At 44.4% G+C, this 13,556-nt stretch overlaps 1 protein-coding gene across 2 annotated transcripts in view; it reads left to right on the forward strand.

Annotated features, from left to right (window-relative positions):
* ZNF592 (zinc finger protein 592) overlaps window positions 1-13,556 on the forward strand; it is a 60,389-nt gene that overhangs the window by 12,718 nt on the left and 34,115 nt on the right. Inside the window, exon 2 of one of the 2 annotated variants that reach the window (XM_011999331.1) lies at window positions 5,727-5,835. The gene's annotated coding sequence lies outside the window, so the exon portion shown is untranslated. Of the gene's footprint in view, window positions 1-5,724; window positions 5,836-13,556 lie in introns of those variants that run through there. The other variant, XM_011999321.1, reaches the window with a different exon arrangement.

The raw sequence follows: 13,556 nt of genomic DNA on the forward strand, positions 1-13,556 counted from the left end.
TTTTTTTTTTTGTATTTTAGTAGAGATGGGGTTTCACCACGTTGCCCAGGCTGGTCTCAAACTCCTGAGCTTAGGCAATCCGCCCACCTCGGCCTCCCAAAGTGCTAGGATGACAGGCGTGAGCCACCGTGCCCAGCCATTAATCCTTTTAAAAAAAAATTTTTTTTTGAGACCGTCTCACTCTGTTGTCTAGACTGTAGTGCCTTGGCGTGATCATGGCTCCCTGCAGCTTTGACCAACCAGGCTTAGGTGATCCTCCCACCTCAGCCACCCAAGTAGCTGGGACCACAGGCATGTGCCACCATACCAGCTAATGTTTTGTAATTTTTTTTTGTAGAGATGGGGTTTTGCTGTGTTGCCCAGGCTGGTCTTGAACTCCTGAGCTAGGCGATCTGCCCCTCTTGGCATCCCAAAATGCTGGGCTTACAGGTGAGAGCCATGGCGCCTGGCCTGTTATTCTTGATTAGCATGTTTACTTGTATTTAAAGTCTTGGGGAGGCCAGGTAAGGTGGTTCAACCTGTAATCCCAGCACTTTTGGGGGCTGAGGTGGGTGGATTGCTTGAGCCCAGAAGTTTCAGACTAGCCTAGGCTACATAGCAAAACCCCATCTCTACTGAAAATACAGAAGAAAAAAAAAGCTGGGCATGGTGGCACAGACCTGTATTCAGTCCCAGCTACTTGGGAGGCTGGGGTGGGAGAATCACCCAAGGCTGGGAAGTCTAGGATGCAGTGAGCCATGATTATGCCTCTGCACTCCAGTCTAGGTGACAGAGTGGGACTTTGTCTCTAACTAACTAAATAAATAAAATTTTGTGGAGCCTTTTTGCAACAGCATTCTACTCTTTTTTTTGCCAATTCAGTTACAGTAGATACCTACCTTAAAGCCTCTTCTTATAGTCTCCCTATGCCCTTTGCCTTGCTAAAGGAACACCCTCAAGATTTTAAATATAAGTAAACATTCTAATTAAGATCGGTATTCCACAATTGCTTATAAAAGCAACTGTGGACCCAATCCAGAGCTGGTGCTCTGTAGAGCATAAAAGAATCATGTGAGATGAACTTTGCCCTCCAGGATTTCCCCCACTGAAAGCAATTAGAGAATAATTTGCTTTCAGACCAGAAGTGTCTTAAGGGGGCTTTTCTTTCTGAGGGTGGTGGTTACTGGCATACAGGTCAACCTCTGAGATGGCTGGGAGAGGTAACATTCTCTGGTACCCAAAATGTATTGAATGGCTATTTGGGAGGAGAGAGGTGGTGGCAATGAAGTATTCTCATCTTTCATTACTTTACTTGTCTCCCCTTGACGCTGCTTCCTACCTAAGTGCTATACCCTTTAGGAGAAGCTGGCCTCCTATCCACAAAATATGAACCCCAGTGCCTGTCATTCCATCATTCCTCTGAGTCTAAGGCTTTTGCATTTCCATCTTAGAGTCCTTTTTTAAATTATTTACACCCCCTGGGAGAGGTCATACTCTTAGTACATCATCACCAAACAGTAGCTTTAATTACCAGGAATTAATTAAGTCAACTGAGAGAAAGACTGGGACCCAGGCAGGCACTTGGGGGCAAGAGTGTCTGAAGGGACACAATTCTGCATGGGAGGAGAAAAGTGAGGGCAACAAAAGAAACATTCATACATATCAGTTCCTGCAGTGAATGTTGTTGTACCACCTCATTGCTGACTCTGGGCCCACCTTGGTGGTCCTGCTGGCTGGGACATAGGGTACGGTGTGGGCTAGCTCTGCCTGTTACAGGGGTTTTGAGGCAGAGTTGGAATTTGAGCCAAGTCTTTAAGGATTGGGGAGATGGTTTTTTTCCCACTCATTTAAAAAATAATATGTGCTCAGTTTAGAAAAGTTGGGAACATTCAAGAAGAAATTCTTGTAATTCTTCCTAATGATAGTTGAGATGGATAGGCAGAGGGGAGTGATCCTTTTAAAATGTCAGTCTGATAGAATTTGAGGATAAGTGGTTAAAAAAAAAAAAAACTCACCTACAACAAATAAAATATTGGTCTGAGCATATCATTCTTCTATTCCAATCCTCCTGTAGCCTTTCATCTTAGAGTCAAAGTCAAAGACCTAGCAATGGCCTGCCATCATCTGCTTCCCAGCTACATCTACTCTTTCTGCTTCAGGGCATGTGCTACCACGCCTGGCTAATTTTTTGTATTTTTAGTAGAGATGGGGTTTCGCCATGTTGGCCAGGCCAGTCTCGAACTCCTGACCTCAGGGATCCACCCACCTTGGCCTCCCAAAGTGCTGGGATTATAGGCATGAACCAACACGCCCGGCCCAGGAAGTTTTTGAGCAGAGTAAGTGACCTGATAAAAATGGTGTTTGGGAAGGATTAGTCTTAAAGAAACTTGCAGGATGACCAACTAGGGAAAGATCAGAGAGGGCAAGGAAAGAGCAAGGACAGGGAGTCGGCAGACATGGAACAGAACAGATGACATCAGTGAGACTTGCTGTGTGGCTGCCTTGACAAAGGCTTCCAGTGCTCCCAATGTGGTAGAGTTTAAAGTGTTGTCAGTGGTTTCAAATCAGTTAGCAGGTGGGCTGTAAGTAGGAGAAAGGAAAAGGAAGGGTCCTCCTCAGGTCGCTGAAGGTGTTCATCAGGTTGGGGGGTTTGGAGATAAGCAGGCAGTAGTATCCCAGATGGCACCTTCATCTCGCGGGCTGTAATCCCAGGAGAGGAGCCTGTCTATTCTTTCTGGTCTGCTGAAAACTCTTCCTGTCTGAGTGCAGCTGTCAGTGCTCTCAGGCTTTCTTCTGAATCTGCACATATGCTAAGATGGTATCTGAAAGCCATTTGTTCCATCACCTTTCAACTTCATTTTCTATTTCTGTATGTTTATTTCTCAGAACAAATTGTCTTTGATGAACAAACCCATTGGATGGGATTAATTTACTAGAAATACTTATTTCTGAAAGTATTTCTGAATGGGTTCTGTTTCATTAGGCTTCTGTCCTGTTTTTGATAAGGGTTGTGCCAAGATGAGATCGGTGAAGAAGTGTTTTTGGTATAATCAACCAAACAGCTGCTTCTTTATGATCTTTTGGTATGAGTCATATTTTGAGATTTGTGTTCCTGATGTCTTCATTTAGAATATACATCTCATGGTTTGCTATGTACCAGGCACTATTCTAGGCACTGGGAATATAACAAGGAACAAAATAAACACAAATCTTACTCATATGGGGCTCATTCTGGTTTGTATGCATTTATAGATAATAAGTAAGATAAAATATAAGAGATGGTGAAAAGTATTATGGAGAAAAATAAAGCAGGGATGATGGATGAGGGGTTTAGTGGGGAGGCAGGTTTTCTATTTTAAATTGAGAAGTCAGAGAAATCTCATTGATTAAATGGCCTTTGAGTAGAGGTCTGAAGGAAGTGAGAGAGGGAGCCATGCAGATATCTGAGGAAAGAGCAGTCAGATTGGAGAAAAGAGCAAGTGCAAAAGCCCCTCGGGCTGGAGAGGGTTTAAGGAATCCATGGGGGAAGGTATGGATTTTGGGGATCCTTTGGTGGCTCCACCTCTAGAATTTCTGGTTTAATTGGTCTGAGCTGGAGTTAGGCATTAGGATCACTCCAGGGCTGAGAAGCACTGGTCTGAGGGTTAAATAAGCCGTATCCCCTATATTTGGTGGAGAGATTTGAATGGGTAACTGTGAGTAGGTGACTTCAGCTGTTCTGATGGGAAGGGCACACAAGGGCCCTGTGACCTTGCCAGGAATAACAGGAATCTTCCACAGTAATAAAAACTCTTCAGTTTATGTCCCTTTTCTTATTTGATTACCTCTCCTCTGTGGGCCTCAGTTTCCTTGCTTGTAAAGTAAGTGGTTTAAATTTAATGGTTTCCTAGAGTCTCTTTCGCTCCGATAGTCCTGAATCTTTCTAGTGTTGGAAGAAGCTCTAATCTAGAACAATGCTCTAGAACAATATTGTCTAATCTTGGTCTTACAACACTCTAAGGTGTGTCATTATGGCAAGGGCTATGGTGAATGTCTCAATACCAAATTGAAGGAAAATTTGTGCCCTATCCCGTAGCAGCTTGGGAAGATGAGTGTGTTGGGAAACTTGAAACGTGAAAACTGACCTGCCTGTTCGGAGTTCAAAGTACAAGGGCAGCTTGGTCCTTGGAGGCAGGCAGAAGCCTGAGTGCCAGTCTTAGTTCACTCACTGGTGAGTTCCTTGTGCTGTGTGAAGAATGTGTTATAAACTGTAAAATTCCTATACATCCAAGCATCAGTGTGTGATTAGGGTGACCTGGGAGAAGCAGTCAGCCTGGAAGTGAAGACTGACACTCAGGTTTGTTAGCCATTCTGCAGCCAAACTGCATGATTGCACATATGAGAGAGACTGTCTGGATAACCCAACAGAAACTGATGGCCAGAGAAACCAAGGTTAATCTGGAGTAAATAACCAGGTATACTCATTGGAGCACCTCCCAATTTATTTACTATTGGACAACAGACCTAAGACACCCCTTGGCCCTGATCTCTAACTTTTGTCCTCATTTGAACAGCACGGTGTCTGCTTGTTAGTTTGTGTTTTGAAATGTGAAAGTCCAAATAAGAAAAGGAAAAACTTCCAGGATAGTTTTCTGTAGTTTCTTTCTGTGGAATTGAGATAATTGGTTTCTTTCCCTTTCCTTCTACATTTTTACATTAATATGGTCTGTATTACTATTTAGAATCCAAACTAAATGTTGGTCTGTCAAAATTGGACAAAAATGAAGTCAAGTGAGGGAATGCAGGATTAGAGTGAGAACAGGCAGAATGAGAAATTCAGGGAATGAGTCCTTTTATTACGTAATTTGTGGTATATGTAGTTGATGGGCTATTAACCAGTATTTCTCAACACTAGTCAATTAAATCTGAATCTTAGGGGGGTAGTGGCCAAGTATTAGTAGCTTCCAAAGTTCCCAAGGTGATCCTCATGTTCAGCTACAGTTGAGGACCACCTAGTTTTAAAAGAAGGGTTCTGCTGACTTTGTTCATTTTGTCCCTCATTCTCATCACCTGCTCTGTGCTGACCTCTTCCTACACTGCTATCTGCCCCCGCCATGATTTCTGCAGCTCACCTGCCCCACTGGCCCCTGCTTGGCCCTCTGCTTCTTCAGCTTCAGCGGGCATCCCGAGCACTGGGGGAATAGTTGTGTGGAGGGGTAAACTAAACCTGGCTTTACTTCCCTTGTCTTTCTGTCCTTTCTCCATGCTTCTGGCCAGCAATTTCTGGGGCACTCTGAAAACTTATGAGGGAAAGCTTGCTGGCCACTGAGGTTGGTGGCATAATACTTAAGGTGGCATAATACTTAACAAACATGTATTTGCTATGTGAAAGGCAGTGTTGTAAGAGCTTTGTAACTATTAACTCATTTTATCCCTGTAATAGCCCATTTTACATATGGAGAAACAGACAGAGATTAAGAATCTTGCCCCAGGTCTCACGGCTAGTAAGTAGTAGAACTAGGATTTGAACCCAGATAGAGTCTGTGCTCTGAACCACCATCCTATAATAGAGGGAGGGGAGCAGACGTGGAGCTGGGAAGAGTTTTGTCTTTGATTACATTTGTGGCCTGCTTGAATTTATGTTTGGGGATTTTTCTCAGGGTCTTACACTTGAATTATTATTATTAGTTTTTTAAACTATCTTTCCTTACTCTAACATTTACCTTCAGACCCACTTAAAAAACATTTTGTTTTTCTTCTTTCCTTAGGTGGTGTTTGGACTCTAGACCATGTGCCTAGGTAGAAGTTTTTCCTTTCTCTGCAGCTCTGCTCCCCTAGCAACGCTCGCCACACCCTTGTTTTGAGATCCTCTCTAAGGTATGATGTCTAGGCTGACCTGAGCTGGCCTTAAAAAGCCAAGAGTTTGGACATGAGATTTTTTTGTTCCCTGGATTTTGTTTTTGTTTTTTTTTTGATGATAAAATACATATAACAAAAGTTACCATTTTTAAGTGTGCAGCTCAGTGGCATTAAATACTTTCACGGTTGTGCAAGCATCACCACTGTCCATCTCTAGAACCTGACATCATTTCGTACTAAAACTCTGTACCTATTAAACAATAACTCCCCCTCTCTCTCCCGCTAACCCCTGGCAACCACAATTCTCCTTCTTGTCTCTATGAATTTGCCTACTCTAGGGACCTCATATAAGTGGAATCATTCAATATTTGTCTGTAGTAGCATGTGTCAGAATTTCCTTTTTAAAGCTGAATGATATTCCATTGTATGTATATACCACATTTTGTTTATCCTTTCATCTGTTGACAGATACTTGGGTTACTTCCACCTTTGAGTGTTACGAATAATGCTGCCATGAACATGGGTGTACAAATATCTTGTGTCCCCTCGCTCTTAATTCTTTTGAGTATATACACCCAGAAGTGGAATTGCTGGATCATATGGTAATTCTGTTTAATTTTTTAAGGAACTGCCAACTGCTTTCTATAGCAGCTGCACCATTTTGCATTCCCACCAGTGATGCACAAGGAATCTGATTTCTCCACATCCTCATTGGCACTTGTTATTATTGGTTTTGTTTTTTGTTTTTTTGTTTTGTTTTTTTTGAGACAGAGTCTAGCTCTTTTGCCAGACTGGAGTGCAGTGACGTGATCTTGGCTCACTGCAACCTCCACCTCCTGGGTTCAAGTGATTCTCCTGCCTCAGCCTCCTGAGTAGCTGGGGCTACAGGTGCGTGCCACCACACCCAGCTAAATTTTATATTTTTAGTGGAGACGGAGTTTCATCATTTTTAGTGGAGACGGAGAAGGATGGTCTCCATCTCTTGACATGTGATCCACCCACCTCAGCCTCCCAAAGTTTTGGGATTACAGGTGTGAGCCACCGCGCCTGGCCTTGTTTTGTTTTTAAATAATAGCCATCCTGATGGGTGTGTGATCTTGGTGGTTACCTTAGTTGGACCCATAAAGTCTGCTAGCCAAGGGGTGGGTCCCTATTGTGCTGAAATGTACAAATATAGAAAAACAATATGATAAACCTCTGTGTACTCACTCAGATTCAGTAGTTATCAATTCATGGTCTTTTGTTTTGTTTTGTTTTTAGTATTTTGTTTTTTTGAGACAGGGTCTCACTCTATCACCCAAGCTGGAGTGCAGTGGCGCGATCAAGGCTCACTGCAGCCTTTACCTCCTGGGCTCAAGCAATCCTCCCACCTCAGCCTCCCGAGTAGCTGTGACTACAGGCACATACCACCATGCCTGGCTACGTGGTCAATCTTGTTTCATTTATGTATCTCCTCCTTGCTCTCTTCCTCTTGCCCTGTGTTATTTTGAGGCCAATTCCAAATGTCACACCATTTTATCTGTAAACATTTCACTCTGTGAAGGCTCTTAATATTCCATTTGTCTGATTGTAGAAAGGCACGTAGGGACGTGTTACTCCGTATCATTCCCTTGGATCACCAGGGACATACAGTAGGCACATATAGAACACCTGGATATTGGATCTGTTGCCATGCTGGATTGTTGGTGAAGGGCTGCTTTGGCTGGGGCCCTACTTTTCTGCTGAAGGCTGGCTTCCCTCAGGTCTGAGCAGTTACGGTGAAAGAGCACACCCAGATATCTGTTGAGAGGGGAAGGAGAGAAGAGGGAGGAAGAGAGGCGTGAGGGAGGGAGCAGGATCTGGAGAGTCAGGGGGTGGAGAGAGAGACAGAGACAGAGAGAGAGAGGACAGGGGAAGAGAAGAGAGGGAGAGAAAGTATACCTTGAAGGAAAAAATAGGGGGAGAGAGGATGAGAAAGAGAAGAGAGAGAGAGAGAGAGAGAGAGTGTGTGTGTGTGTGTGTGTGTGTGTGTGTGTGTGTGTGCGTGTGTGTGTAAGAAAAGGGGAATAAGAACAGAACACTTGGAAGAGAAACTTTAGCACCTCTTTGACTCACCAGCTCCTAAACTTCTGTGTTGATCTAAGGCAACCGTAGAGATGCCTCTAAGAGTAATAGCATGCTCTTTGTGTCCCTCTAGACTTGTCACTTTAGGAAGCTTTGGAACTGTAGGTTGTCTATGGTAGATGAGACTGGTGGCACCCTCAAAACCACCAAAGAAAGAGTGAACCTGTGGAATGGCCACTTTCTGTTTTCTTTTTGTTTTTCAAGATGGAGTCTCATTCCGTAGCCCAAGCTGGAGTGCAGTGGCGTGATCTCGGCTAACTGCAGCCTTCGCCTCTGGGGCTCAAGTGATTGTCCTGCCTCAGCCTCCCAAGTAGCTGGTACTAGAGGTGTGCACCACCATACCTGGTTAATTTTTTTGTATCTTTCTTAGAGATCTTTTGTATTTTTAGTTTCACCATGTTGACCTGGGTGGTCTCAAACTCCTGAGCTCAGGTGATCCACCCACCTCGGCCTCCCAAAGTGCTGAGATTACAGGTATGAGCCACCGTGCCCAGCCAACACTGTTTTCTAGGGTCCTTTGCATCGGGAGTTGAGGCTTGGTTCACAGCAGGTCTGAGGCTGCTGACTTCTTGCTTAAATTTAGGGTCCCCTACTACCAAGAGACGATGCATTTACAAAGTTCACTGGGAGGAACACACCAGGATGGTGTATGAACAAGAGGAGTCCTGTCCCCCTTTTTCTCAAATCTCTGGGTCCTGTTTCCTTCTAACAAAGTGTGGTGCCAGGTTATTGCTGAGATCTGTTTGCAAATAAGGAAATGTAAAGGGGGTACAGGTTACAAAGTATCAGTTTGTATCTAAATTGTCACCTCTGTGTAAACTGCAGTTGCTGCCAATGCCTAGTTTCTACTTGTCCCAGTCAGTTTTATTGTCTTGTATAATCCCAGCTCCCTCCAGTTCTGTCTTTTTCTATCTTTTAAAAAAGATAGCACCTTTATCGAGATATAATTCACATGCCATACAATTTACCCATTTCAAGTGTACAATTCAATGGTATTTCAGTTTGTTCACAGAGTTGTATTTTCTTTTTTTAGATTTCTTTTCTTTTCTTTCTTTCTTTTTTTTGATAGGGTTTTGCTGTGTCACTTACCCTGGAGTGCAGTGGTGCAATCACAGCTCACTGCAGCCTCAACCTCCCAGGCTCAAGCAATCCTCCCACCTCAGCCTCTTGAGTAGCTGGGACTACAGACATGTGCCACCACTCCTAGCTAATTTTAATTTTAATTTTTTTTTTTTTGGTGGAGATGGGGTTTTGCCATGTTGCCCAGCTTGTATTGAACTCCTGGCCTTAAATGATCTACCTGCCTCAGCCTCTTGCTTGGGCTTACAGGCACGAGCCATAGTGCCTAGCCAGTATCTTCTTATCTTCTTTCCTTTGCTTTTATTTATTTCTTTCTTTTCTTTCTTTTCTTTTCTTTTCTTTTCTTTCTTTTTTTGAGACAGTTGTGCTCTGTCGCCCAGGCTTGAGGCTGGAGTGCAGTGGCGCGATCCCAGCACACTATAACCTCTGCCTCCTGGGTTCAAGCGATTCTCCTGCCTTAGCCTCCTGAGTAGCTGGGATTACAGGCGTGCACCACCACACCTGGCTAATTTTTGTATTTTTAGTAGAGACAAGGTTTCATCATGTTAGCCAGGCTGGTCTCATACTCCTGACCTCAAGTGATCCACCTGCCTCAGTCTCCCAAAGTGCTGGGAGTACAGGTGTAAGCCACTGTGCCCAGCCTTTTGTGTCTTTTTTTCTTAAGACTCAGGCCCACCCTGTACCTACCTCTTCCCTATGGTTCTCAGAGCTAGCCTTTTCTTTCCTCTGGTGTCACACTGATCCCATCCTCAAAACAAATGACCTTATGGGACATTGGCCAATGGGCACTCCCTACTGATAAAATATTTAATTTAATCAGCCATTACAGGGATCCAGGATTCATAGACAAGGGCACTTTAGGTAGACCCCTTCCCACTCGCGAAGTCCTGTGACCACTGAAGGTCTCTCTAAAATTTTAAGAAGTGAAACAAAAATTTACATATTTGCAAAATGTTTGATTCATAATAAACCCACTTGGGAATCTGTGACTATCTTGAACAATCTTAACTCTGGACAAATGAGCTTGTCAAATTGTTCCTCCTCCTTTCTTTCTTTTTTTTTTTTGGAACTATTGCCCAGGCTAGAGTGCAATAGCATGATCTCAGCTCACTGCAACCTCCACTTCCTGCGTTCAAGCAATTCTCCTGCCTCAGCCTCCTGAGTAGCTGGGATTACAGGTGCACACTACCATGCTTGGCTAATTTTTGTATTTTTAGTAGAGATGGGGTTTCACCATGTTGGTCAGGCTGGTCTGGAACTCCTGACCTCAGATGATCAGCCCACCTCAGCCTCCTGAAGTGTTGGGAATATAGGCGTGAGCCACTGCACCTGGCCTGTTCCTCCTTTTTAATGGTGGATTACCTTCCTGTAAACACACTGGAATTTACAAAAAGACAACAAGGTAATGAACAATTATATAATATATGCTGGGTGGTGGTAAGTGCTGGGAAGAAAATAAAGCAGTGTAAGGGGATAAAGATTGACGGTGGGGTTGGGGATTGGTATCTCATGTAGAATGGTCATGGAAGGCTCCTGACAAAGTGACATTGGATTAAAGGCCTGAGGAAGTGAGGAAGTGAGCCCACCGAGATCTGGTGGGAGAATGTTTCAAGCAGAGGGAATGGTGACTGCAGAGGCTCGGGATGGAGCATGACCAGCATGCCAGAAGAATGTAAGGAGGCCTTTGTGTGCCTGGACAGACTGGGTGAGAGAGAGGCATAGGAGACGGGGGCAGTGCCTTCATCCCGGCTGTGGAGGCTGTGGGAAAGATGGGATTTCACTCTGAGGGAGATGGGATGGTGTTGAAGGGTTTTGAAGAGAGTAGGGACATGATGTGATGTGTGCTTTAACATTTTAAAATTGTTCTCACTCATAGGTGGGAATTGAACATTGAGAACACTTGGACACAGTAAGGGGAACATTGCACACCGGGGCCTGTCGTGGGGTGGGGGGAGGGGGAGGGATAGCATTAGGAGATGTACCTAATGTAAATGACGAGTTAATGGGTGCAGCACACCAACATGGCACATGTATACATATATAACAAACCTGCCCGTTGTGCACATGTACCCTAGAACTTAACGTATATTAAAAAATTTGAAAACAAACTATCTTATTTTTCGAGATGGGATCTCACTGTGTTGCCTAGGCTGGGGTGCAGTGGCTATCCTCAGATGCATTCCTGGCTCACTGCAGCCTCAAATTCCTGGGCTCAAGTGATCCTCCTGCCTCAGCCTCCTGAGTAGCTGGTACTACAGGCATGGACCACTGTGCCCAGTGGCAACGTACGTTTCAATAGCAATACTCTGGCTGCTGTGTTGGGAGTGACTAGTAGAGGCAAGGGTGGAAGCAAGGAGATCAACTGGCAGGCTTTTGTGGGAACACAGGAGAGAGATGATGGTAGAGGTAGTGAGAAATGGCTGGACTTGAATATATTTTGAAGGATGTGTTGACAGGATATGCTTGTGGATTGGATGAAGGGTGTGAAAGAAAGAGAGGTTTAAGCCTAAGCAGCTGGAAGAATGGCATTTTCATTTACTGAAATGGGGAAGGCTGTAGGAGGAAATCAAGAGCTAGATTTTAGACATAGTAGATCTGAGGTGCCTATTAGATATCCAAGTAGAGATCCAAATCTAGAAATAATAATTTAGTGAGTGTCTACTGAGGGGCTTATAAAATAGCAGGAAAGAGAACACTTTACTGAAATGTTCAGTAAACTACAGTAAAGGTAGAAAATTATGATGTGAGGAAGAATAAATAGAGCAAAAGGGAGAGTGAGGTGACTTCTGTGGGAATTCTGTGCGCTTGATGAGCCTCAGTGGTGCCCAAAGATGTTTCCAGTGGATTATGTATGTGTAGGTGCTCAAGAGCAGGGTCTGGGCCTTCAGCTTTGTGCCTTCAGTGCCAGTCATAAGTCTTAGCATTTGGTGACGGTTCCCCTCTCTGAGCCTCAGTTCTCCATGTTTAAAAAATGAAGAGTTTGGACTAGACCAGTGCACTAGAATCACCTGGGAAGCTTTAAAAAAAAAAAAACCCAAAAGCAGGGATCCATCCTAGACCTATTGAATCAGAATTTTCATGGTGGAGCCTGTGTATCTGTATTTTTAAGTCATTCCCCATGTTACTCTTTTGCAGTCCGTCCACCAGCAGCCTTCAGACAGGCATTTGGAAGCCCCTGGACCAGATAATTTCTAAGGGCCCCTTTGGCTTTAACATTTTATGAGTCTTGTTAGAATGTTTGCAATATAATTCTGTCCTTGCAATCTTCAGTTGGCATGGAAAAGGCATGGCAGGGGGAGAGGAGAAGCTGCCTCTGGGCGAAGGACACCTTGCACAGGGCAAGCAGGGGCAGGTACATCAGCCAGGGGGTTGAAGAGACATCCAGGAATGGCTCTGGGAGCAGTGGGAGCAGTGACAACTCACCTGCCATGGGGAGCCAGGTGTGTTAGGTCACGGAAATAGAGGAGAAAGACATGACCCCAACACAGGAGTCGCTCACATACTGATGGCAAAGACTGACGAGCAAACGAATGATTCCAACCCCCTGTGAGAAGTGCTGCCACAGAGGAAGAGAGGCCTGGGTGTCAGGAGAAAAGTGGAGCAGGAGGAGGGCAGAGGACTGGAGTTGCAGCACTCAGAGAAGGCATCAGAAGGGAACTCTGGAGCCGAAGCTTGGGGATGAGGAATTCTTAGGCAGGTTTGTGTTTGGGGCCCTGGTGGGTTGGGGTATCAGGTATTCTTCTCTAGTCAGGGGGATAGCTCAAACCCTGGCACAGAGGCATGAGAGAGTGTGAGATAACCACCACTGGGGTCAGAATGAAAGGTATCCTGACAAGTTGCTGGAGAGGGGCAGAGACTACATTGGAATGCATCCTCCATGTGAGGCTGAAGGGTTTGAGCTCCATCCCAAACACCATGGAGATTTTGAACAGGGTCATCTTGGTGATCAGATGTATGTTTCACAGCAAATTTTATGGCAATACGTACATTAGAGGGGCTACACTAAGTGGAGGAAAGACAAGTAAAAAAGGTGGGTTTTTTTTGCCTGAGCCCACTGGGACAGCTGTTTCTTATGTACTGCTGAGAATCTCTTTGGGCCATTTTTTGCTGCTGGCTTGAACAGCAGGTGCCTCATAAAATGAAACATTGGCCGTTGACTGACTCAGAACATCTGAGACTTGGAGTGACATAGACCTATAATCAGGCCTCAGATGTGTATTCAAGAGGCCAGTGAGGTGTATATGCTATGGAGTCTGCTTGTCCACCTTAGCAGTTAATTTTTATATAGAAATCCGTAAGTTCTAGATTAATTTGCCCAGCCATTGCAGCCTGGCCTGCTCAAGGACTCAGAGATCTTTAAAGTTAGTTGAATTTTACATACTAAACCAATGCCTACCTAGGGTCTTCACGCAAGTAATTTTTGATACCATAGGAGTGAAAGCCAATTCCATGTGGTCACAATTCCTTATTCTTTTAGCTATACCATTCCCAGTCTGGGGTTTTGTTCTGAGGCTCTTTTTTTCTGTTTCCTCTGATCCTACTGAAGTTTCACTGAG

This window comes from Mandrillus leucophaeus, unplaced genomic scaffold (genome assembly GCF_000951045.1).
Source record: "Mandrillus leucophaeus isolate KB7577 unplaced genomic scaffold, Mleu.le_1.0 Scaffold1164, whole genome shotgun sequence".
Lineage (NCBI taxonomy): Eukaryota > Metazoa > Chordata > Mammalia > Primates > Cercopithecidae > Mandrillus > Mandrillus leucophaeus.